The sequence below is a fragment of the Bactrocera oleae genome, chromosome 4, assembly GCF_042242935.1.
Source record: "Bactrocera oleae isolate idBacOlea1 chromosome 4, idBacOlea1, whole genome shotgun sequence".
NCBI lineage: Eukaryota > Metazoa > Arthropoda > Insecta > Diptera > Tephritidae > Bactrocera > Bactrocera oleae.
Window position 1 is genome coordinate 45,727,778 of NC_091538.1, and position 25,343 is coordinate 45,753,120.

Below are 25,343 nucleotides of genomic sequence, written 5' to 3' on the forward strand. Positions count from 1 at the left end.
GTGGCTAAACATTAGGTGACCTCAGGCTCAAATGCAACGATTGCATTAATGGTTTGCTACCATGAGCAAAAGCAATGAATTCCGTGATATTATATGCAGCACCAATATGGATACCAGCGCTAGACATAAATTTATATGCTAGACAAATAAACGCAAAGCATAGGCTCACTGCAATCCGATTAATAAGTGCTTTCCGAACGATATCAAGTGATACTGTTGAAGTATTAGTTAGCCGTTAGTGACGTCTTCAGGAGTAAAAAAGGAGGAGAGAACCAAGAGCCTAACAGTGTGGCAGTAACGATGGCAAACCTCATCTAAAGGACGATGGACCCACAGACTGATTCCGGACATTCATTCGTGGACAGACAGACGACACGGGGACCTAAATTTCCACCTAATCCAAATACTGAGTGGGCATGGATGCTTTAGAAAGTGTCTATTCCAATTTCATCATGATGTTAGTCCGTATTGTCCGACGTGTATAGAGTGCATAGAAGACTCTGAACATGTTTATTTTCAGTGCCCCCGTTTTTTTTAAATATTATCGAAAAGTTAAAATCTACACTCGACGGTAGTCTAACGGTGGAAACTTTGACAGCACATATTTGTCAGTCCTCTGATAAATGGAAAGCTGTCGGCGATGCGGCAGCTCTAATTATGACAAAACTGAGGTACTTACAACAGATTAGGAGTCAGTCAGTCCGTACCGTAGAGCAGACTTAAGTGTTCTTTACTCTTCTATGAAGTAATACTTAATCCGGTGGTTCCGTGGGAGAGACATGAGTTGGGAGTAGGTTAGGTTTAGCGGATTAAAGTTCCACACTTCGGCTTTCGATGCTTCTCCCTACTTAAAAACAAAAAAACCATATCGACTAGAATTAAGCTTTATTATAAGTATAAGGGTTTGAAAATATGTTTTAAAAGTGATTTCGGGCTAGCGACCACCGCTGCTGGCTGGAACAAATTCCAGCGGAGAGGCCGAATTTTCGACGACTTTTTGCAGCAATCGGAGCCATATGTCAGGTAAAGCGCCGTATATTTTCTTCCAAGGCGTTACTGTTCACGGGCTTATCTGACAAAAAGCGACCTCCTATAACCCCACAAAAAATAGTGCATCGGTGTTGAATTGCACGATCTTAGAGACTCCCCAAAAGTTTCCTTCCAAAAATTAATTGTTTCGTTGGCTGTATGGCATGAAGTGCCATCTTGCTGAAACCAAAGGTCCTCCACATCAACATCACCAAATTCAGATGCGAAAAAGTCATTGCTCTAAAGCATTCCCCATTGACTGTAACATTATGGACTGCTCCATTTTTGAAGAAATATGGACCAGTGATTCTTTCTGACTTGTGGATTATCATCACTATAAATGCGACAATTTAGTTTATTATCAAGCAAAAGTGAGCTTCATCGCTGACCAAATATTAATTTTTTTCTAACCATTATTTTGTTAATAATTTTGCACGCTTTGCAAACGTTATTTCGGAGTTTGTTCATTATGAAGTGGCAAACCAGACTGAATATAAATCAAAATTTAATATTGTCAAAAATGCCAACTCCGAAAAAAGTATTGCCTACTTACAAACGTCCAAAAAAAAAACACCCGCTATGTTCTTCCTCCTTTATATACAATACTGACTCTTTGTCGAATATTTCCTTGATTTTTTGCTAAGCCTTCTCTCATTATGTGGTTATAAAAGAAATAGACATTTCTATAAGGTTCTTCTATACGATTAATTAATTTTCTTGACTAACATTATTATTTAAAGCGATAGCATAGTTAGATATGTTTAGATGTAGTAGAATACAGAAGAGGAAGCCCTGTTTTGCAATATTAGTAATTAATTGGAAGAGGAAGACCGTATCAGGGAAGTATTGCTTTTAGTCTTGTTAAACATAAAAAAGCCTCTAAGTCGGCATCATCTTTCAGTAGTGCTACCAAAATTTTTTAACGACCAGTTGTACAGCAATTTTTTTTTACAATTCACCAAAGCGTGATAGTTTTCTGCAGTTCACCTCCTTATACTCACATACAATTTTCAACATTTTCAACAATGATTCTGTGTCGAATGTCGATATTATCAGTTAAACTCCAGGTACAAACCACTTTTGTGTCGTTTTTAGAGTATTTTAGGATGACACATATTAAAACGCTGGATACTGACGACCATAAATAAGTGTCTAATTAAGATCGATTGACTTGTCGAGGTTTGAGTTTTCTTGGAGCAGGCGCAAGTACACTTTAGTCTAGACAGCCGTTGAATATCTCGCGGTTGAGAAATAAATCCAATTCTCTGAACTATGTAGTGTTGGCTATTACGAAATTCTGAAATTAAATTTAAAAAAACAAATAAATAAATAAATAGGAGCAGTGCTGCATTTTCCACATTGTAATCATCTATAAAAATTGGCGTTATTATTTTTGGCGCTATAATTTAATTTCGTACTCAGTCGAAGCAATTTTGACGCAGAAATTTGTACACGATGCATTGCAAACACTTTCTGCATGTTTGTTGCCGTGTTTGGCATTATACAATGTCTACAAGTGTGTACCAGTATTTTTATAGTGCTGAATAAATATTTAGTATTGAAATTTCGATTCAAATTGTTTCGTAACTCGAATTTTTATTTTGTATTCGATTTCACCACCTTCCTTCCCAATAATCCCATCTACATATTTATTCATGAAAGAAATTCTCTTCGTGTGATGCATCACCATATTAATACTTCCTTCTGTCAAAATTCATCAAAACTTTGAGGCATTTAGTTGTCAAGCAGCATGTGAAATCTCTATTATTAGTAAATATTATATTTTGAATTCCAAAATATTGAATTTACACTTCTTGCGGTGATTTAAGGTTGTATAATACGAATTTAGTTTGTTATTTCCACATCATTTTGGGCAGAGGAAATTGAGTGTGATATGAAGAATTTTGCTTCAGAATTATTATTATATTATATATTAAGTCATGAGATTTAATCACTTCGTCATCATTAAACTGCTGAGAGTGATGTAAACTTTTTGAAATTATACATACAATATATATAAATATATATATAATAATAATACCAGGCGAACGGAAAAGTAACTAGAAATGAATACATATGTATGTAATTAGACCCAAGTTTAAAAAGAAATGTGTTAAGAGAATTCCAAAAAAAGGGTTCCTCCATCAAAAACTCAATTAGTGGATGTTATCTGAGATCCCTGGCACACGAAGTAGCCACTGGTAAATGGTTTGCTGGATGGCATAGAAACCTTGGGGACACCGAATATCAACGTCTCCTTCAGACTTTTACTTAGACTTAATGGACCTATAAGAGATAAAAACTCCATAAAAGTTAAGCGAGAAAGAACATGTCGAAAGCTCCGTACATAGTGTCGAAATCCTATAGAATTAAACTGAAATCCGATTCTTAATATTGCTTTCACTTTCATAGAAGAGTGGGATAGGGGTGAGGTAGGCAGGTGGGCAGGGACACGGAGATAAGTATCTATACAGATGGATCCAAACTAGATAGCCGAGTGAGAATGACCTAAGAACTCTAGTAGAAATGCTAACAGTGCTAGACTGTATAATTGGCAGACGTGCCAGCGGACTGGGAATACCATACAACAACTATCGTAGAAGCTGTCAATATGCAGAACATCTTCTATGCAAATGCAAGGGCTTTGTATGGAAAAAGAATCTTGGCTATCGGTCGAGGGTTTCTTGACGATGTCTCAAAGGTTGCACAAATAAAACTCTTTATACTGATCGGTAGCACAGGGTCGTCCAGAGAAGACATAATGGAGTGAGGGGATTTTAGTCCCGGTCGTTTCGCAATGGGCTCCTAAAGTCTTAGGTACGTCGTCAGACATCCACTCTCAGAACCTACCTACACGTGGGTGCCACACCGACTCTTAAATCACTAAAACTAATTTACTTAATTAAGCCAAGAATTACTTCCGCATCAACGTATTCACCGGATAAGGCCTCCAGCGACTTTTTCTGTTCACGGACGCAAAGGGAAAGACATTTTGCGATAAAAAAGACAACTCGACGAAATGGAGGGTTGTTTTAAAGAAAAATATATGTCGTCTCTAAAAATTTAACACAACATTTGGATGCTCACAATAGTCTATGTATCGCCCTCGAATGATATGACGTCATATTTACCTTCCAAATCATGCTTCGCTGTTAACTGGGCGGCCGTTATATAAGTACGTTTAGTACGTTTATTGGTAAAACTCCTTTATTGCTTAATAAGACTATCTGTTACATTCATTCAATTTCATTTTCATTCAAACACGTGAACTAACGAGTGGATATTTTCCTTGAAAAAAAAATCATCATATTGGGGCATCATACCTACTTTCAAACAGAGCATTAGATACTTCAAAATGGCTTCATGTACAGAATTTTTGATATCTTTACCAGTTTATCTCTTTATCATATACTATGTTGGACCCTCTTGTAATCAAGACTATACAAGTTACCTGACAGATTAAAAATAATTATCCTCTTGGCAGACAAGATCGAAACATCAATAGCAGTTCGGAGACTATGCAAAACTCTCCAAACGTTAGATATTATCAAGACATACGCCACTTTGTAGATGAAGAACCTTTTGTCCTAAACATCTGGCCACGTACGTTAGCATTGACGCAAACGAAATATGTTTCTAGTGCGTGACGGAAGTTGGCGGACGGACAAGAGATGAATAAACAACTTATTGACTAACAACCCAAGTTGGCTTTACGCACCTGTCTGCACCTAATTCATGTTAACTAACCATATTCGAAAGTTTATTTCAAATGAAGAAGTGACAATCTAAAGATTCTTTTGTCATTTACACACTAAAGTACGCACTTTGGTGTTTGTACGTGTCTGCTCTGTAATACCTGCATTTAGACAAAACAATCTCTTTATGAACCGAAAAAATAATTTGGCGGACGACACTTGGATATATATTATAACTATGTACATGAACATATATAATAATATATACACTAATGCTTATGGTTATGTTCAGATTGCTGAAGGCACGTGACTGCTAGCGACATTTGACGTGAGAAACGTAGAAAATATCAGACATTCGTACTTACTATATATATTATTATATAATATTACTTTTGACGTGCTAAAATAATATAGTGAAGCATTGTAATAGAGAGATAAAGGATCATGACTTCAATCTCCTAAAGGAAGACAAATGGCATGTAGCACGTATTTATAAAGATTTAACATTTGGAAGGCTTGTTTTGTCCCATGGTCCAAGTGTTGGAAAATAATTTTTTATGAATAAATACATGCTTTCAAGAAGTGAGATTTAATTAAATTCCAAGAAAATTTAAATGCCAAGAAAATAACAACTTGACACTATACATATTATATAAAAATAAAATACAGATACATAAGCAACAACAAAGTAAGCGGATTGAATTCGAAATCGTTTCTTCAAATCTACTGAGTTTTATTTTATAGATTTTATAGTTTGTAAATGGCAGGCGAAGTAATATCGTAAGTATTTCTTTATTGATTTTAAGAAAAAAAATCTCAATAGTTTATTTTCAGAATTGTCAAATAGTTTAGTGTTTCTAAGCTACTGAGACGGTTCGACATGTCACACTACTAATTAAACTAAGGATGTTTTTAGACATGTGGTTTTCAAGAAGAAATAAAACGCATATAATGTTTTTAAAATGACTTGGGTCAAATGACCGCCTGGGCTGGCTCGAATAAATTCCAGCCGAGAGACCCAATTTTCGACCACTCTTTGCAGCAATTGGAGCCGTATATCAGCAATAATAATTTTTGCAGAATTATGGACCAATGATTCCCTCTGCCCGTTGAGCATACCAAACAGTGACTTTTTAAGGAGGTGTCCGCGTCGCAACAATGGCTTGTGGATTATAATCACTACAAAAGGCACGGCTCCAATTGTTGCGCGCGATGGCGGATGGACACATTCGGGTCTTCTTCGATACTCTGTTCCAAAGCAGCAATAGAGTCGACAGAGTGCACTGTACGGTGCCTCTGAGGATCCGATCCATAGTTGCTAAAATTATCGAGTCTACTGGGCGATTATTCTCGATTATTTTGGTAATAAATTTGCGCGATTTGCAAACGTTGTTCCGGAGTAAGTCTGTTCATTATGAAATGGCGAACCAAACTGAGTACCAATCAAGTAACAGCGGTCAAAAGGACCAAATCCAAGGAAAAAAGTATTGCCTCATTGAAAACCACATGTATAAAAATATGCCTGTTATTAAGTTTTTTTTTGTTAGTAGATCAGACTCAGTGCTACTAGCGATGATTATCGTATCAGTATTCTTCGAAAGATAGAATTGCGACAGTTTTGAACTACTCCGTGAACTGTTTTCTCAAATATTGATTAAGGAAGTAAGCCTAAACCGAATATATATAAAGTAGGGTAGGTAAGTAAACTCTCGTTCTGGTCTATCCCTGTACCAATTAGGGATAACGATTGTACGATCGGTAGTAAGTAATGCCGCTTATATCTTGGATGGCTCTCCTAATTCCAAAGCTATATTAATAAGTTCCAATTAGTTCATTTCCCACCATTCACTCGAATAAAAGATTGATAATTGTTTAATTATTTAAACAGATTGTGAGACCAGCCCAGGAAGGGCATTTCCGAACAACTGACGGGTTTTATGATACTTTCTCGCAGTAAATGTGCAGAAAAATGGCTGTCATAGTGAGATCCTTACTAGACAAAAGTTATTGAACCCACGAACAATTCGTTGATAGTCTCTGCTCAGCGGCATTCCACGGTTCTTAAATCCTGAATCGTAATCACTCCCAAAAACCAGAAAAACAATTTTCCTCAAATGAAGGAAACTCCGGTAATTACATTACAACAACACTTTCGATGCCTCCCTCACTGTGAATAGTCTACAGTTTACTGTTAATCACACAACGCTGATTGCCACTTGTCAAGAGTCGTGAGTCGGCGCTTAAGTGTCTGGCACACAACATTCGATACATCATCTAAGCGTTCGGCAAAATGTAACAGAAACAACAACAAGCTTATTAAAAGGTTCATAAACAAAACAAAATAATGCGACATGTCAACGAAACATATATACACACACACACACTTATGTATGTGCTTAGACACATAGCATAGCACAGCGCAGCATACAAAGCATAGCACGGCATAGACATATGACCATACAAAGTGATTACATGCATATCGGATATCAAATAAAATGGATGACCAAACAAAACCGATTACTTATTACTGTAAACATCAAAGCGGGAAGAGCGATCACGATTGTGGCCTTCCATACATATACATATGTACATACTGGCTTATTTATAAGTGTTTGCCAGTTGCACAGTAGTTATAGTTACGGCGATTATAACTGTTTAGTAGCAAATACGCTGGAAAATGCCGGCAATTATTCTGTGAAGAAGCAAATAAAAGCGAAAACTATTTTTAACAAAAGAAACCAAAAACAACATGACTTTTAAAAACCGTCTGCCCAGAGAATTAAGCGCTTTCATGCAGGTGAACAACAACAACACACGCCGTCTACAACCCTGAACTTTTGTAAGCAGTCTGCCAGTCGCACACACACATACACATGCATGTAAGCATATGTAAAGTGCGGCCCCAGCCGACTGACCTTTGACTTTGACTTTGCTGTGCGCCATTTCCGCTTGGCCATCACTTGTCGGCATTTAACTCATTCGCCGCTCATTTGCTCGGCGGCAAATTCAGTCGCCAAAACGCGTCAACCGTATCCAATGTCGAACGCTTCCGCTGCAATTGTTTAATCCCCAGCCATTTCTTCGTGTGTGTGTGTGTGTGTGGCTCGCTTGCACGCCCAGTCAAAGTCACATGTGCTCGCTGCCAGCTGTCTGTGTGGGTCCTTCGCCGCCTCGCAAAACACCTGCCGTCTGAGCCGGCGTGTCGTGTCCAGCTTGTAAGTATGTAATGCGTCTGATAAGGTGCTTTGCTGTTGCGCCAGACTGATTAATCTGCCGCTTAAAAATTTAATCCACCTCAAAAGTCTTGGAAAGCGCTCATTATCGTCGGAGGTTTTGATTATTTCTTTGTGGAAGATATAATTTTTATGAAATGATATGCGAGTGTGTCGAGTGAGCTACGAAACGACAGTGCCTAGATATTTAGATGTGTGAACGGGCAACTAGTGCCTTCGCTAGATTGTTTTACAGTTTCACGTCATAACGTCGTCGTTCGTCACCAGTAATGATGCGTTTGATGATTGTAGAGTCCTCAGCTACGTTTTTAAGCATCTCTGTCGAGATGTACTTATCGTCCTTTTTGCAAAAGATTTAGGTTCTTTCGTACGAGAACAGCATACCCAAAGCAATAACTAAAATGTATTGAGTCGATCCAATCCAGTCGATTCAGAGATCCTCTGCTATCTCTCTGATGCCAACACAGCGTTTTTCAAGTACAGTTTCATTAACTTTTTCGATGGTATAGTCATTAGAGAGGTGGTTGGACGACTCACATGAGGCATGTCGTCGATGATTTCACGACCTTCACTGAATGATTTGTGCCAATCAAATTCTTGCGTTCGTTATAAAGTAGACTCCCTAAATCAATTCTGCGACATTTTCAACAATCCCGTAGCCGCGATTTTTATTAAATAGAAACACAAAATTCAAGCAAATTCGTTGTTCGTCTTTTTTTTCATGGTAAAAGTCGGCAGGCAAACTTTTCGCGTCTTAAGCAAACTGGTGGCAAACACACACACGCCCGGTCCGGGTCAAACTGCATATTTTCCGGATTTAAGAATAATGAATACATAGTTCGAAATGATAAAAGTCCATTTAAGAGCTAATTATTCTGGCTCTAGATTGGCTTTGACAGGGATTTTAACTAAAAATCAATCAAGATAGGGTCACACCGTGAATGATTTCGGAAAACACAAACAATAATACAAAAAATTTAGTTTTCACTAAATAACATACTATTTACATATGCATATACACTATGAATGTGGGTTCCAACTGAATTTTGAACCATTGATAGTAGAAATAGAAATGGATTATAAGAAATATTTAACGTCTTCAGCTACCCAATCTGGTTTACGTCTCAAAAAGAGAATTTCATGTGCATATTACTGATAACTTTTTGCTTAAATAACCCAAACTAAACTTAAACTTCTCTATATATATTCTTCCCTTAAACTTAACTAAAGGTTCAAAATGAAAATATCCCAAAAATCCACAGATCATCTGTATACAGATATCTGTATATATAAGGTTTTCAAACATGTGGAATGTGTGTGAAGTAGTAAAATCATAGCATATATCTTATTTAGGCTTTCCTTTAATTATTTAATAATTATATTGTAGGTATATATACATATTGTACGTAAGCTACAAGTAATAAAATATTTATTGAAATTGATCTTATACAATAATACCAACTCATATATTAATTAAATATTAAAAATTATTAGTCAGTATGTACTTACAACAAGACGTACTACATTATTTACTCACGGTATGTTTTGTAGCCACTGTAGAACTCACAATTGTTAAACTGTTACTATTCAATTGGTGGTGCGTGTCTCTGCTAAATGTGGTGAAATTTCATGTTGAGTTTCCACCATAAGGTTGAAAGCTTGACTGCGGAAATGAATTGAGGAAATAAAATTAATATCAAGAGGAAATAACGAAATTAGAAGCGCGGGATTTGTAAATTTAAATATCTTAAGGGAGGGTCGTTTAGGAATTCGATAACACAATAATGACAGATTTGATGCACTGCGATTTGAGACAATTGTAAATAAAATATTTGAAAATTAGTTGTTAAGTGAGAAATATATATTTAAAGATTTTGAATATAATTCGTTTGAAGAATATTGCAACATTGATAGTGAATGAGAAAAGCATTCAAGAACTGAAAGTGGGAGAGATTTGTCCTCGATAAACATTGACTAATCTCATATTCTCATAAGCAAACATCGGCTGCTCGGAGGTGACTTATTGCAAACTCTTCTAGTTGGAATAAATCGTTTTCAAAAAGATAATGATTTTGAAAGCACAGTTATAAAGATAGTGTATTTTACAACTTGTATTTAGAATGTTAACAGAGGTTCTTTGACACATAAATTTTTATACTCTTGCAATATGTTGCTACAGAGTAAAATAGTTTTGTTCATCTAATACTTGTTTGTATTACCAAAAACTAATCGAGATAGATATAGACTAATATACTTGTACATATATGCATATAAATGATCAGGAGGACGAGACGAGTTGAATGCAGAATGTCTGTCTATTCGTCGGTCCTTCCGTCTGTCTGTGCAAGCTTTAACTTGAGTAAAAATTGAGATATAGTCCTGAAACTTTGTACTCTGGCTGGCACAAGAATACTTTATAGGTGCAGATGTCAAAATTGGACGATGGGCGTGGGACCGTCCACATTTAGGTGAAATCACATATCTCCGTATCTACTTGACTAATTGCAATCAAATTTAGTACAAAAAATTATATGGACATTCCCATGATACAGTACAAAAATGGGTAAAAACGAAATCACTTTCCAGTATACAATTCAAGCACCAGTATATATATCGGAATAAAACTTTGCACGAATAGTGCCATTACGGTGTGCCAACTTTCGACTAAAAATTGTCTTAATCGGACGAAAAGTATTCAAGCCGCGAAAATTACGGAAATGTGGAGCCCTTAGCCTTTTTACCAAAAATACCGGTTAATTTGTGAGACATATATATGAAATTCGGAGCGAATCCTTTTCTAATAAAATTAATGGGTTGAATCGGGTCAATATTTTCCTTATCCGCCATATATCTAATAGAAAGATTTTCATACTCCCGGCTGACTTTATATTCCATATATCGGCCATTATGTGAGTTATCTTAATTCAAGTAAGTGAGCGTGTTTTTCCCCTAACGGAGCATCTCTGTGTCTAAAATGGATAAAATTGGATGAAAACTTGCCCTATGCTCCATATAACTAATATCAGGATATACCAACATCCGGTTGATCTCCTGCTTATATATTGTTGATGGTATGTGAAACTCAGAGAGCATCTGTTTCTGTTAGTTACATGCAGTGATGCTTAAAATAGAAAAAATCTGGTAAAATCCTATCTCCCAAAAAACTATTACAAGCTTTACAAACTGCCGGTTGGTCTTATGAGTTAGTTTAATGCCGAAAGTATGTGAAATTATATTATACTACATATAATAATTTCCGTTATTCTAACAAACCTCTGAACATTATTTGGTGGGTGCAGACCTTGATCTTAAGCTCATATCTCTAATATCATTAATTGCGGTATTCTGGTTGGCGTGTTTGCACATCTACCCAATATGTTAAATTTACCCGCTTCGATTGAGTTAATATCACATTTATCTTATTTAAAATATAGCAATTAAACTAACTGGGTATATGACCTATAATATAACTTAATAAAATATCTAATTTGATTGTAATCCATTTACGATTTCATCGAGCAATGAGTGCGGAACTCTTTCAAAACATTTTTTAATATGAAATTTTGACACCTGAAGGTATTTCCCTGGCTTTGATCCTTGCAACTTGCAATAGTACAAAATGTTCGGTGGAACTCGAACTTAGCACTTCCTTACTTGTTAAATCTTATATGTTTTCAGAGTTGGTCTTTTTGAAAGCTTTTACATTATTTATACCCAGTTTGGTTTGCTACTCCATAATGAACAGACTTATTCCGGAACAATTTATTACCAAAAAATGTTTCGGTTTGCGCGACGCAGAGCGCGTTGCGTCCAATATTCGTTCGACATAATCGTCCAGCACAGTCGGTAATTCGAGAAACCGCGGTTCGGTTTCCCACCATGTTTATTCTCGTGGATAATGTGTCAGTGAAACCGTACAGTGCACACTGTAGACAGCAATAGCTTTGGAGTAGAGTATCGAAGAAGACCCGAATGAGTCCATGCGCCCATCCACTTTTAAGGAAACTTTTGGTGAGCGCATTTTCCTGTGACGTGGGTCTGTGGTGTGGCCTCCACGATCCGAGAAGATTGCCGCCTTGAAAGAGAATTATCGAAACGCTATTGTTGAAATGCTTGAAGATTGATCCTCTCGTCTGGAATTTATTCGAGCCAGCCGAATTGTGTCTAACGCTTTTCTTTATAATAAAGCTAAATTCTTAGCCATTACATTAAATTATACGCGTTTTATTTTTTTTTGAAAACCACATGTCTAAAAAACACTCTTTACATATATCAGCAATTCTGAAAAATACATTTACTTAAATTTAATCGCTTAATCACATTATAATCATTACTTTCTCTTTACTTTCAGCGCTCTGGCCCTCGTGTACATGTGTATGTAAGTAGGTGTGTGTACGTGTGCCTACCCGCATTGTTCTCTGTTTTGTTCATTTTCTTTTCTTCTCCTATTTTTCTGCGTTAGTGAATGCGAAATTTCCTATTTCATTCACTTTCTGCTAGCATTCATTGTTCCATTTAGCCAGCGGTGTCAAAGTGCGCTACTGTTTCGCTGCTATTGTTGACTGACAGCCAGTAACACGACGGCGACGCACACTTTAAGCCGAATTCAACGCAAGCGACGCGCAACGTGTTCGGCATTGTCTGTTGATTGTGCCTTAATTTCGTTTAAAGATTCAGAAAAAGAGGTAAAAAGAGTAATTGAACGACATTCTGCATTGTTAGACTGGCTGTAGAAAGTGATTGATTGTCTATCGCCAGCACATCCGCGCACTTGAGCTGTGCGCTCTTTGCGGAAGGCGGTGCGCGCGGCGGCGCAATTGACGTGTGAACGCGTGCGCGGTAAATTGTGTCACTCGCAAATTACTTTCAGCGGCGCGAAAGGTAGATATATAGGTATATGGGTTAGCGCGGCAATTGTTTTCATATTTATATATGTATGTATGTGTGTCATTGAGTAGCGCTCAACGGCGTCCAATTGTCGTGTGTTGTGTTTTCGTTTGCCGAAAAATTACGCTGGCGTCCAGAAATGATCCCATCAGCGCGTGCACACTCAGAAATATAAACAAAGTATATATTCAATACATATCTACACCTAAGTATGCTTCTCTCTGCGTAATCGTCTAATCATTAGACGTGCGCGCCAATTAAAGTATAAAAGCCAAATTGCCCCGCCGCGCACTTCACACTTTCATTAAACGCCCGCAACGCTGAAAGGCCGGAAGGCAGCCGCCTGTAGTTAGAAGAAGGCACACTTGACGTAATGGACTGACGCGTAACCCTTTAGCGTTGCCATAACACCATATACGTTGTAGTATGTGTGGATATGTGCATGTAGTGCATGCAGTGCCTACTGTTCATTCACTGATTTTTCAGGTGCGCGGAAAATACTTCAGTTTTTGTTTTTTAATTTACAATTCTCAACCCTTAAACGGTGCAATCGCTGACGTCAATTGTTGTGTTGTTGCCATTGTTCTTGTTGTTGTTTATTGTTCTTGTCAATATTACCTTAGCTGTTATTGCATGTTTGGTTGTTGTTTGTTTGTTGCCAATATTTGATTTATGACTGATAGTCAGCCGTCATGCAATGCCCCTTTAGTGCAGCTTATTCACGTAATTGGTCGCTCAGGCAGTTTCGTGTATATTTATGCAAATATGTAAATATGTATGCATGTGTGCACGCAGAGGTGAGTGCATATTTTTTTGCAACAGGTGAACCGGGTTAAGTATTTAAGATTTGGACTCTGAAATAATCTCTTAGCTTATTCAACAAAGTAAAGGAATCTCCCTAAAACATAACCGATCCGACAGTTGTTGCCAGCTAAAAAAATTATAAAGAAAAATTACCAAAACTCGTCAGCTAATAAATATATTGTAATTACTTCTTTTTAATAACATAAAATATTTGAAAATTGGCTACCCTTTTAAAAAGAGTGTGTGTACATTTTTTACTACTATTACACCTTTTTTTCGATAAGTTGGAACTCTGTTATGAAATGTAATAATTTCTACGCGAATATACTACTGTGACCAAGAAGTAAGGTATTCTTCCAAATCAATTTCATCCCCTTCAAAGTAATCCAGTCGAAATAGTTTTTTTCCTATATACTTTTCAAGTCCTTCTGAATAGCCAGAAGATCCAAAAAAGATTCCAAATCAGGCGAATGCGGTGGTTGCAGAACGATATGCGTTGAGCTTTTGGCAAAAAACTCGCAAGAAACCAAAACAGTATGACTGGTGCATTTTCTTGATAAGGAACCAAGAGTTGTTCGCCCATAATTCCGACATTTCAGACGATTAGCTTGACGCAAACGATACATAACGATAATTATATCCTTTGGTGATAGTTTGGCTCGGCGGAAGGAATTCATAGTGCACCACATCTCGATAATCACCTTAGTTTTTGATCATACATGCTTCAATACCTTTCCTGATTTTTCCTTCCTAATAGGTGGCAACTGCACTCCATTAATAAAAATATATAAATTATAAAATATCCAAATCATTTTAGTTTAACACCCATATTGATATATCTTCTCATTTAATTATACCCTGAACAGGGTATATTAATTTTGCCACGAAGTTTGTAACACCCAGAAGGAAACGTCGGAGACCATATAAAGTATATATATTATATAAATGATCACCGTGACGAGCTGAGTTGATTTAGCCATGTCCGTCTGTCTGTCCGTCTGTATATACGCGAACTAGTCCTTCAGTTTTTGAGATATCGATCTGAAATTTTGAATACTTCTTTTTCTCCCCAACAAGCTGCTCATTTGTCATATCGGACCACTATAGCATATAGCTACCATACAAACTGAACAATCGGAATCAAGTGTTTGTATGGGAAACTCTTTCATTTGACGAGGTATCTTCACGAAATTTGGCACGGATTATTAGTTAAGGCAACAATGTAATCTCCGAAGAAATTGGTCAGATCAGACCACTATATCATATAGCTGCCTTACAAATTGAACGTTCGGAATCAAGTTCTTGTAAGGGGCCTTTGCTTTTGTGAAGGGTATTATAACTTCGGCGCAACCGAAGTTAACGTTTTTTCTTGTTTTCTTAACATTTTAGCTATTCAAACATCACATTTGGACCAACATCACAAGACAAAGTTCTCCAAAATAACAATATAATAAAGGTGACTATTGTGGAAATTAAAAAAAACTAATTCTACTAAACGTTCAACTAATGGTAGGATCTATAGACAGGGCCGACGAAAGAAACACCTGGCCCCTCCCTATAGAAATATTTTTAATACTTTATAAACTACTACTACTTCAATGTTTTTGTAGAATAAGTCAAATACGACCTAGTGTTTTATGCTTTCATCAAATCTGTATTAAATACGATCTCTTGTTGATTTCGGGTGGAACAAATTTGTTTTGTACGATTTTGAAAATCAATAATGAATAAATCAGTTCGTATATAGATTTTCAGTCAATAATATTTTTTCAGATTCTACCGAAATATATGAATATTGGAATAGCAAGACAGTTAATAAGAAGACAGAAACATCTCATTCTAACATTTATTTAAATCTGTAGACTATTGTGATAAAGTTTCTGAAGATGCAGTTTAAAATTCTCCAATATTCATTTACTTGGAACTCAAAAGCAGGTTTTTCGAGTTTTGGTTGTGGTAAATCAAGATAAAAATCCTTTATACATTTATGCTATACAATTTTTTTATACTGTTTGAGAGATTTATTATTTGTTCTTTTAACAGCCGGTTCTACTTAACCAAAACGCGTCCGGACTTTATGGTATATTCCGTTACTATAATCATGCATTCTCCAATATTATTTGATGAATATTTTTTGTCTCTACAAAAAAAAAATAAATTTCCATTTTAAAAGTGTCAAACAAAACTTTTTTGTTTGCAACCAAATTTGCTAACCCCTTCGAATACAGCACTGTAAATATATTTTTTCGTCTGTGTTTTGGTTTGTGCATCAACTTCTTTTACAAGTATTAATGTATATATGTGTATAAATTTTTGTACACTGTTTTGAGTATATTCAAACACTAATGGTGTATGTGATTCATAATGACAGGTGTAACATAAGCGCACTGCCAAGCAGACGGCTGGCCGGTAGTCTTGTCTTGCAATCAAACAGGAAGACAACATAATTACCCACACGCTTAAATGCAAGCTTGAAATAGTTGGAATTCGATTAGTATGCACTTGATAATTGAATGTGCGAACAGAGTGAGCGACTAGTTTAGCACGTGCACAAGAGACAAGAGACGGAGATGTTAAACCAGTTTGTATTGACTCGTTTCAAGGGAGATTCTTTGATGGAGTTTTTGAGGTTATATTAAGTTCAAGGTTACTATGCTGTTATTTTTAGAATGCGGAGTGATTTAGTGGTAAGCATAAACATTTTGTGAGGGGCAGTTTCTCTGTAAAGTCTGGTCGTTGTCCTAATGGAAGAAGCTACAGTTATTTATTTTAATACAAAGGGTGCTTCTATGATAAATATGCTAGAAAATATAATTAAAATATCCTAAATTTACTCAGAAGCGTCATTAGAATATAAGTTTTATGTGTTGAAAATCACGTATTTCTTGCTAGTTCCAATTAGTTTAAAAAGGGTACCGTAACGTGTGTAATGTTTGCGATTTTTTAGAAGTTCCCTTTTATTGTAAGCGGACAGGAAAAATTTTTGAACTAACTCGATAGTTCCGTTAGGTAGATTTGTAAGTTCTTGTGTGTGCTGTCGACTACCATCCGGTCAATTTTATCAGAGTTGAGCGTTTTCTTGCCACCCTCATATATTTTCTTATATACATACTATTATATGACCTAATATATGAAGGACACATATGATGAAATTTGGTATTGTTTGCTGAGAAATAGCTCACATTTGAGAACGTTTTACTTGGAAAAGACCAGGGAGTAAAAGAACACCGAAAAATGGTACAACATTTCATATGTTTTAGAACTGTTTTCTCAAGAGCTCTTAATTTTAGGAGATCCATTTTAGAACAGGGATGAGTTAACAAAATTAAAACCTTAAGCGCTACGCAGATATACAAAAATGGTGTTTAAGGTTAAGCCTCCTTTACCATCATTGAGGTTTAAAAAGTATAAGATTACGTTTGCACATTTGCTAAAGTTTTTCTAAAGCTTCCTCTTAAATTAGGTTCAGAGTTTCTTGATGTTTTAATGTTAGTTAACATTCGAGATTTTGTCATATTTTAAGTAATGTAATTCGGCTCTACACATCAGTTGAAAGGCCGAATATGACATACGTTATATTGGTATGGCGGCCAATAATAGAGAAGAAATATGCGGTAAGGCGTGTGGAAAACATACATAGAGCAGCTAGTATATGCATCGGTGGAGCTCTTAAAATAACGTTAAGTCAGGCACTAAAAGTAATTTTATATGAAAAACCCACAGAGTTGGTCTGTAAGCAACTGGCAGCGAAGTCGACTCTTAGACTGAAGAAATCCTCCCTATAAGTCGTTTGTAATAAGGCGTCTTCTAAGGTAATTACCAAGTACACGTTTCTACCCACGTCCACTGGTTTTCGACATCCTTTAGAATTAAACTTAAATTCGGTTCCCAATATTGCCTTCTCTTCCAGAGAAGCGTGGTGTAGTAGTGAGTTCCAAACTAGATAACCGAGGGGGAGGTGGTGTGTTAACAAACTTAGTACCAGAAACGCTAAAATCGCTAAAGTCTCTTACGTTTTCATCAAAGATAGTGAAAAAGGGGATCTAACATTCTATTTCACGATAAACCTGCAATGGGCTCCAGAGCCTGTTCTACCACTCTACAATTAGACTCCGATAGAGATGAATACATATGCCCTGGCTTCTCTAGATATTTAATCGGGAAACATGTTATAGATGTAGCTGAGTCTTGGTGCAGTCAATCCCAAACTTGCTCAACAAGCAGGAAAATGCTAACAGGTTACTGTCTTATTGGCAGAGATGGCAGCAGACTGGGAATACCTATGAACGACTATTGGAGAAGCTGTCAAGAGGTAGAAAAAGAAGAAGGTAATATATAACAACTTATAAGCATATGCCATGCTGTGAATATAAAAAGAATCGCAACTATCGGTTGAGGGTTTCTTACAGAGGTCTCGGAAGTTGTAGATATAAAACTTTTTTATATTACAAAATCCAATTTTGCTAAACAACAAAGAAAACTCTTACATCGTTTTTAACATCCGATTTTCACATTTTTCAATTAAAAAATTAATATTCACAACAAAGAAACTCCCTGAAAATACCCCTAAAAATAGAACACCCCTAAAAAATCTCATTCGACTCTTTAAACCCTTAAATTGAGGGGTAAAATCTCTATGTTGGTAACACTGTAGTGACATATAGTCTTATATGATTATTTCAGAGGCTTCTTCAGTTAAATATATATTGTAGATGCCAATTAAAGCATAAGTAATTCTCTAAAATTTTAAAGCTACACTGCGGAGGGTATATTTATTGACCATAAAAAATCAGATTTGTTCCGCTTACGTTAACTCCCAATTTCACCATAATTTTTTCTTTTCCAGGTCCACTTCGAAAAAAACATTCAAGCAAATCAATGTCGAAAAGACGTGAGTGAATTGAAATAGCCGTGACATATTCTCAACTTTATTGCTTGTCATAAATACTCACTACTTATTATACACACGCACTTACGAACCTAATGTTAGCCTCTTTGTATCGGTAAGGTCTTACGCAGTCATGAAGTCATCATTTCGAAATACAAGTCAGATAAGTTCTTTGTTTCATTCGAATTTGCTCGCGGTGTGAATTCAATTGCGTTCTTTCCCTATAAAAATGGTTAAATTAACCGAGTCTTAAAATTGAAATAAATAAATGAAATTAATGTCGAAGGAAAATATTTTATGTAAGATATACTTTGCGGGCGGTTAATTCCAGGTTACACGTAATTTGTGGTTTCTTTCAACTCAAATCATGCGTAGTTTGAAAGTATTTTTTCGGTAGTGAATGTTTTTTTCTAAAATAAAAACTACTTTTTATGTATTTGAGCGGAGTTTATATTGGCTTAGTTATAGATATTTACAAAATCCAATTTTATTTGTGATCTACAGTTCCACCACTAGACCTTTCTTCAGTGAAGTTGGTGACATTCTAAGCGATACGAATTGAGTACTACCGCGGGAAGAAATAAATGATCCGATATTCTTTGTTTCATTGTAATATTTCTTTTGCTATTTTCTGAATTTCTATGACTTCAAATAATATGATAAATGTATCTTTTGATACAGTTCCTGAAATATTTGAACAAAAAGTTACATTCAGTAGAGGTGGCTCTATTTAACCATTCGTAATCCAGAAATATCCCGAACGAATTTTTACATTAAGATACCAGCAGGCCAACGTCTGTTGCCGAATTAATCGAGGAATTTCTATCTTCTATACTCTCCGCACCACCTAGATGAATAATAGAAATTCAAATCATTTCTAAGCTTGGAGCGGATTGTGAGTTCTTGCATCAGATAGATGCAATATTTAGACCATTTCTTTAGATTAACAGCATACTTATCCTTCTGACTTATGTATTCATGTAAATATAAATATATTTAGTGGTAAGTTGTTGACAGTTTTGTCTCCGATCAAAGCATGAATCATGCACTCAACAAGCTTCATGTACTCGTACCTTTCTCAATTCTATTAGCATATTATATGTATGTATCGTATATTGCTGTATATATATTATATATCACTTGTAGAAATGGTACAAGTACATATAGCATGTGCATACATTTATGGCTACTTGGATATTTGCCTATTTTTCTGTCTAACTTTCACCTTTCGCTACTATATATCAATTCCTAAAGAATGGACAATGCAAGACTAGTGCATCAGTAACTAATTCAGAAGTAACTAACTAGGGACTAGTCGAGGTCTAAAATTTTTTTGTTCATAACCCAACTTCTTCTCGAGACGAATAAATACTGATGGTTAGTTATGCTAGTGACAGTTTTAAATACAGGAAGCAAAGGTTACGGGACCAGATTATTTCAGTAATTTTGTTATTAATACATTTATCTGTCAGATAGTCTTCAAAGATATGATTAAAAAAAATTTTCAAGTAATAATGAAGGAGAGGTGTCACTAATTGCAGCTTAGCATTTGAGTTATTTGTTTTGTAATTATCTGTTTTTAATCTAGCTCTTTCTAATGGTTAACATCAATCGTGTTTGCCAAAAGTTATGAGACGCTCTTTAGGCTTGATAAAAGCTTACTTACTTCAAGCCAAATTTAATTGGGTGCAAAGCGTAATTTTGATATTGTTATTCTAAGTTGGAAAATGGGTGAAATCGGACTGCAGCCACGTCTACAACCGATTATTTTATTTTAAAATATATAAATCAAGCCTCAGTGATGATGAGTGTGGCATCTCTAATATAAAAATGGCCGACCATGATTTCATTTTCATGCTCCCAGATACCGAAACCTGTGTATGAGTAAGATGTGTTGGTAAGATATGTTAATGAAATTAAGTAGACATCTTTTCGTGAGAATAATGTGCTTTAGTACCTAAAATCGATAAAATTAATATATAATGATTTTTGGACTTCTGTTGTCATTATATCGTTTGCAAACATTAATATTTTGATAATTGAAATTTAGTTAACCTGTTTATTTTGAACGGACTGTAGTTGTCGACAAATTCTGATGAAATCGGTCAATACATTACACCAGTAGCCTTATATACTTGTACAACATATAACGGTTTTCGTTGTTTTAGTATAAAGTTTATCATGAAGTTCGTGCAGACTTTAGTATAGCCGAAATATACCTAACTTTAAGTTTTTCGTCTCTTTCCGAATAGCTCATACTGCGGTTAATATATATACCATTTTAATGGTATTTTTTGAACATAAATTTAAAGATTTAAAAAAAAAATTTTAATTTAATTATAATCGCTCCAATTTCGGCGAAAACAAATATTGAACTTATGAACAAAATTTTTATTAAAAACTTTTGCTTTTACGAGAGTATATACATAATGATCGGATGCATGCGAACAAAGCTCTTCCTTACTTGTTCACATTAATTCTGGCCAATGTATACTTAACTTAAAAGTTTGAATTTCAATGCTCGTTTTACAATAACCTTCAACTACCGAATTCTACGCTGGGTTAATTCCGAAAATGCATAAAAACTGGAAAATCATGCCAACATACATACATACGTATATTCTAGTATGTTACCCTCTACCAGTGTATGTATGCATATACCATATTCACAAAAGCGCTCGTAAAACGATATATGACCAACTGCACTCAATAAATACTCGGACTGATTGACTAACTGATTGCTGCAACAACTACAAACACACACATATCAACTATACGGGTAGCTCACCACTTTGGCGACCAGCTGCCGAAGTGGCGTTACGGTTACTCTAACACAAATTAATCCAAACACTGTGGCGCATTAAATTTCAAGCACATTTTTTTTTGTCTTTTGTCACACGAGCGCCACACTGATTGGGCGCTGATGGTGCGGCGTGGATGAGGGCATATTCGAGTATCAAAACTACTAAGTTGATTGCACGTCAAAAGCTTGACGAGGAATCAAATGAACGAAAAACTTGGCTGCAGACATGGTCGCTGTCGAACTGTGTAGATTCTATACTGCGGAGCAATTCTTCGTGCAAATTTGTTGGTGAAATGTCTGTTCTTTGCAAATGTTGATTTGTAATTTAATAATGTTACTGTTGTTGGTTATTGCTAAATAAATTGTTTGGTCACACTTCCGATGGCGACTACTTACCATAGTTGACTTGACACATTTGATATCATATAACGGTATTTTCTTTTCGTAATGATTCACCGCACGGAAATGTATACCATAACAAACTGTACACTATTTTGTCAAGGTCTTGTGGGTTGGGCGCCTGACTCGAGATAGCCGGCGCTCTAAAGATATCAAATAAACGTGTTGGACATATCATTTATGAATATTTATGTAGGTATGCGAAAGCGCCGTGGAAAATGCCTTCTACTCCAACTCGCTCATACCTCAGTGATATTTTTTGTTCTCAGACCTCACAAAAAAATGATCGACTGAAATAAATTTAAAGATGATGAAGAGGACAAATCACAAAGAGATGTTTGTTTTGAAATAAATACTCTTTTACTGAAGAGTTGTATCGAAAAGTTGGAAGATCTTTTAGGATATATATCGCCCGCGATAATAACTACAATGAGTAAGAAGGCTTTTACATTGGGACTCTTTTGACCCTCAAATTCCCTTTGGTGTCGCTCTGTGCATTCACACGGGCAAAAAGAGTCCAGCAACTCGAGTCTAGTTTTTCTGCATTCCTTTTCACAAAATTTTCGTAAATATTTGTGCGGTTCGACTGCGCAACATTTAGAGCGTGCTGCATATTTCATTTGTATGTTGGGATGGTGGTCTCACATTTTGCTTGCAATAAATTAGCATGAATGTGGTAGAACAATATGCATAATACCTATCCGCTTAATAGTTTCAAAGAAATACTTAAGACGGGAATTCCCTAATCCACCAGAATGTACTGAATATCCGCTACCAATATTTTCAAGGCCAAATTTATAACAGGAATTTCCTAATCTTTAGTTATTAAAAATTTATAATTTCTTTACTCCATAATCTATATCTTAATTTTCTCCTTATTTACAATTTTTCATAATATTTCTATTATTCTATGCATACATATTTGCATATTACATACAAAAAATAGATAACAGAATTCAAATTTGTGAACGAATTCACTTGAAACCGAGCGCTCTTACAACCATTCAAAGAATTTGAAAGTGAAAAGGAATGCTGAAAAGGGTAGCAGCGAGCTATTACGAACAAGAACACAAAGCGTGCCACCCAAACACGAGTGGCACGGTCCCTTCGTCTTTCCTCGTCGTCCCCTCACCCACAGTAAACCGGTTTGGGTTACAAAAGAGTCTGTGTGTAAAAGCGATCTTATTATTTGTATTTAATACAATGTTGTATTGGAACCTTTACGGTTTTATGACGCTAAATGACACTATTAGGGTTACATGAATCTTTGTACTATTGAGATGTGAGATATGCTCTCCAATACATGTGAGTGTGTGGCACGCCTGGGTAATGGTATCTGCAGTCTCTTTTGTTTTCTAGCTAGAGGTTTTATTTTGTAACCCGAAAATGCTCTGTAATAATGTATGGCTCCGGACGGCTTAAACTGTTATAGGCCAACGCGCAAATAAAAAAGCGCACAAAGTAAAGAGTTTTTAATTTTTAGAGTTACATTTTTAGAGAAATGTGTCGGAGAAACATATAATCCGTAACTATTGTAGAACTTCAAATATTGGTCCGTCATAATTTTTTTGAAAATTTGATTTCGCAGTGGTCTAAAGCTATGTCAGCAGATTATGGTTATGTGAAATTAAAGACAGCGATAGAGAGCTGGATTCCCACTTAATAATTTGAAGTTTGTGATATTAAACACTCTTAGATATGGATTAAGAGACCCTCATGTATCGACGATGCTCTATGAGTTTAATACAAATCTAATCTGAGTTTTCAAACTCAGTCTGGCGAAAAATTTACAGTCGGGAAAAAATTTCGAGATGATTTTACCACAACTTCTTCTTAGTAAGTTTTGTAATTGACCTCTGTCGAAATTTAAGATCAAAAATTATTTCTATTAATATTCTTTTTAAAAAGTTTTGGCGGACCCTTATGCACTGCCAATTACTTAATAATGTTAAAATTTAAAATATTTCATCCTTCAAGACCAAATTTATACATTAAAGAATACCGATTATAACAACATGAAATTAATATGCGAAACAGACAATTTCACTTCTTTATTCTTGCTATTTTTGAGACAATAAATTTTAAGCGAACCGATTTTTTGGCGCTGCGATAAATAAACTACGAAAAGAACACGCTGGAGATCAGAAGCGTGAATTCGTGGAAAGGAAGTTGGAGTTTTTTTAAATCATCTTTACAAACATACAAACAGCGTACCGCACACCTGCAAAATTTGGTGTAAATTATGATTACCGAGTTCCTAAGTGCGAGTACACATGTATGAGGGCATACAAATTAAAGCACGCGTCAAAAACTGAAAAAAAAGATAGAACAAAAAAAGCAGAGACAACAACAACTACAAGTATTAAATCACAATTGGTTGGCTGTCGGTTCAGAACGGCGACGTGACAATGCCCTACGCCGCGCCGGAAGTGTGGGTACAAATTTAAAACAAACTAACTTATTACTTTGCCGATGGAATTAATTAAGCTAAAACGGCGGCCGTAAAATATGAATATCATTAAAATCGTATTAAATTGGCTAAGAGAGCTCATAAAATTATAATTACGGCCTGCCGCAAAATTTTGTGAGCATTAGTGTATACGTTGTGAACATACATAATTACTGTTATTTTGAATATTTTGAGCGTAGGAGATTACTGGTAATTATATTTTGGTATATGCTGTAATTTTAATTGCAATCAATTTGTTTACGCAAAATTATAACAAATTTAATGACACAATTAAAAGTAAGTTTTTTAAAATGACCTAGAGTAGATTTGTATTATCTGTATTATTTAAGATAGGTTTTACGTGTTGAAAATTGTAAAAATAGTTTTTGTTTGATATTTAAGGATTCTCGTTATAAACACCTTATACATATTTGTATATCCTGAACAGAGTATATTAAGTTTGCCACGATATCTGTAACCCCCAAAAAGAAATGTTGGATACCCTATAAAGTACAAGGTGCGTTCCAAAGTAAACAGTAAAAAAGTAACAAAGTAAACTCTAGTGACGCCATGTCGACTATTGCGTTAGAATCTGCTATCTTTTATCGACTTCCAGTAAAAATTTCAAGACATTTCATCTATTGGAAGTGAAGTTATTGCGTTTAAAGTGTCAGTATGTTTTTGTCATCGGTGCGGAAATAAGCTTCGAACAAAGAGCCAACATTAAATTTTATTTTAAAATTGGTAAAACTTTTACCGAAACGTTTCAATTGATGAAACAAGTTTATGGCGATGATTGCCTATCCCGTAGCAGAGTGCACGAGTGGTTTCAACGTTTTCAAAGTGATCGTGAGGACATAAATGAGAAATGAGCCAAGTTTTGAAGCGTTTGGTGCGCCGTATTCGACGTGCTCGGCCCGAATATCGTAAAGATGGAAGTTGGCGTTTGTTGCACGATAATGCACCGTCTCATCGATCGACGCTTGTGGCCGATTATTTGATCAAAAATCACATTTTAACAATAAACCACTCCCTGTATTCACCTGATATGGCACCGTGTGACTTCTACCTTTTCGGAAAAATGCATTTGCCGATTAAGGAAAGCGTTATGCAGACGTGGATGCCGGGCAACGAGCTAAAACACACGTTCGACATG

General features: G+C 35.7%; 1 long non-coding RNA gene across 1 annotated transcript; it reads right to left on the reverse strand.

Annotated features, from left to right (window-relative positions):
• Positions 1-868: 868 nt before the first annotated feature.
• On the reverse strand, positions 869-1,501 carry LOC118680888 (uncharacterized). The gene is made up of 2 exons (XR_004976524.2): positions 1,419-1,501; positions 869-1,363 (listed from the first exon to the last, which is right to left on the reverse strand). It is a non-coding gene; the product is annotated as an uncharacterized lncRNA (long non-coding RNA).
• Positions 1,502-25,343: the final 23,842 nt, after the last annotated feature.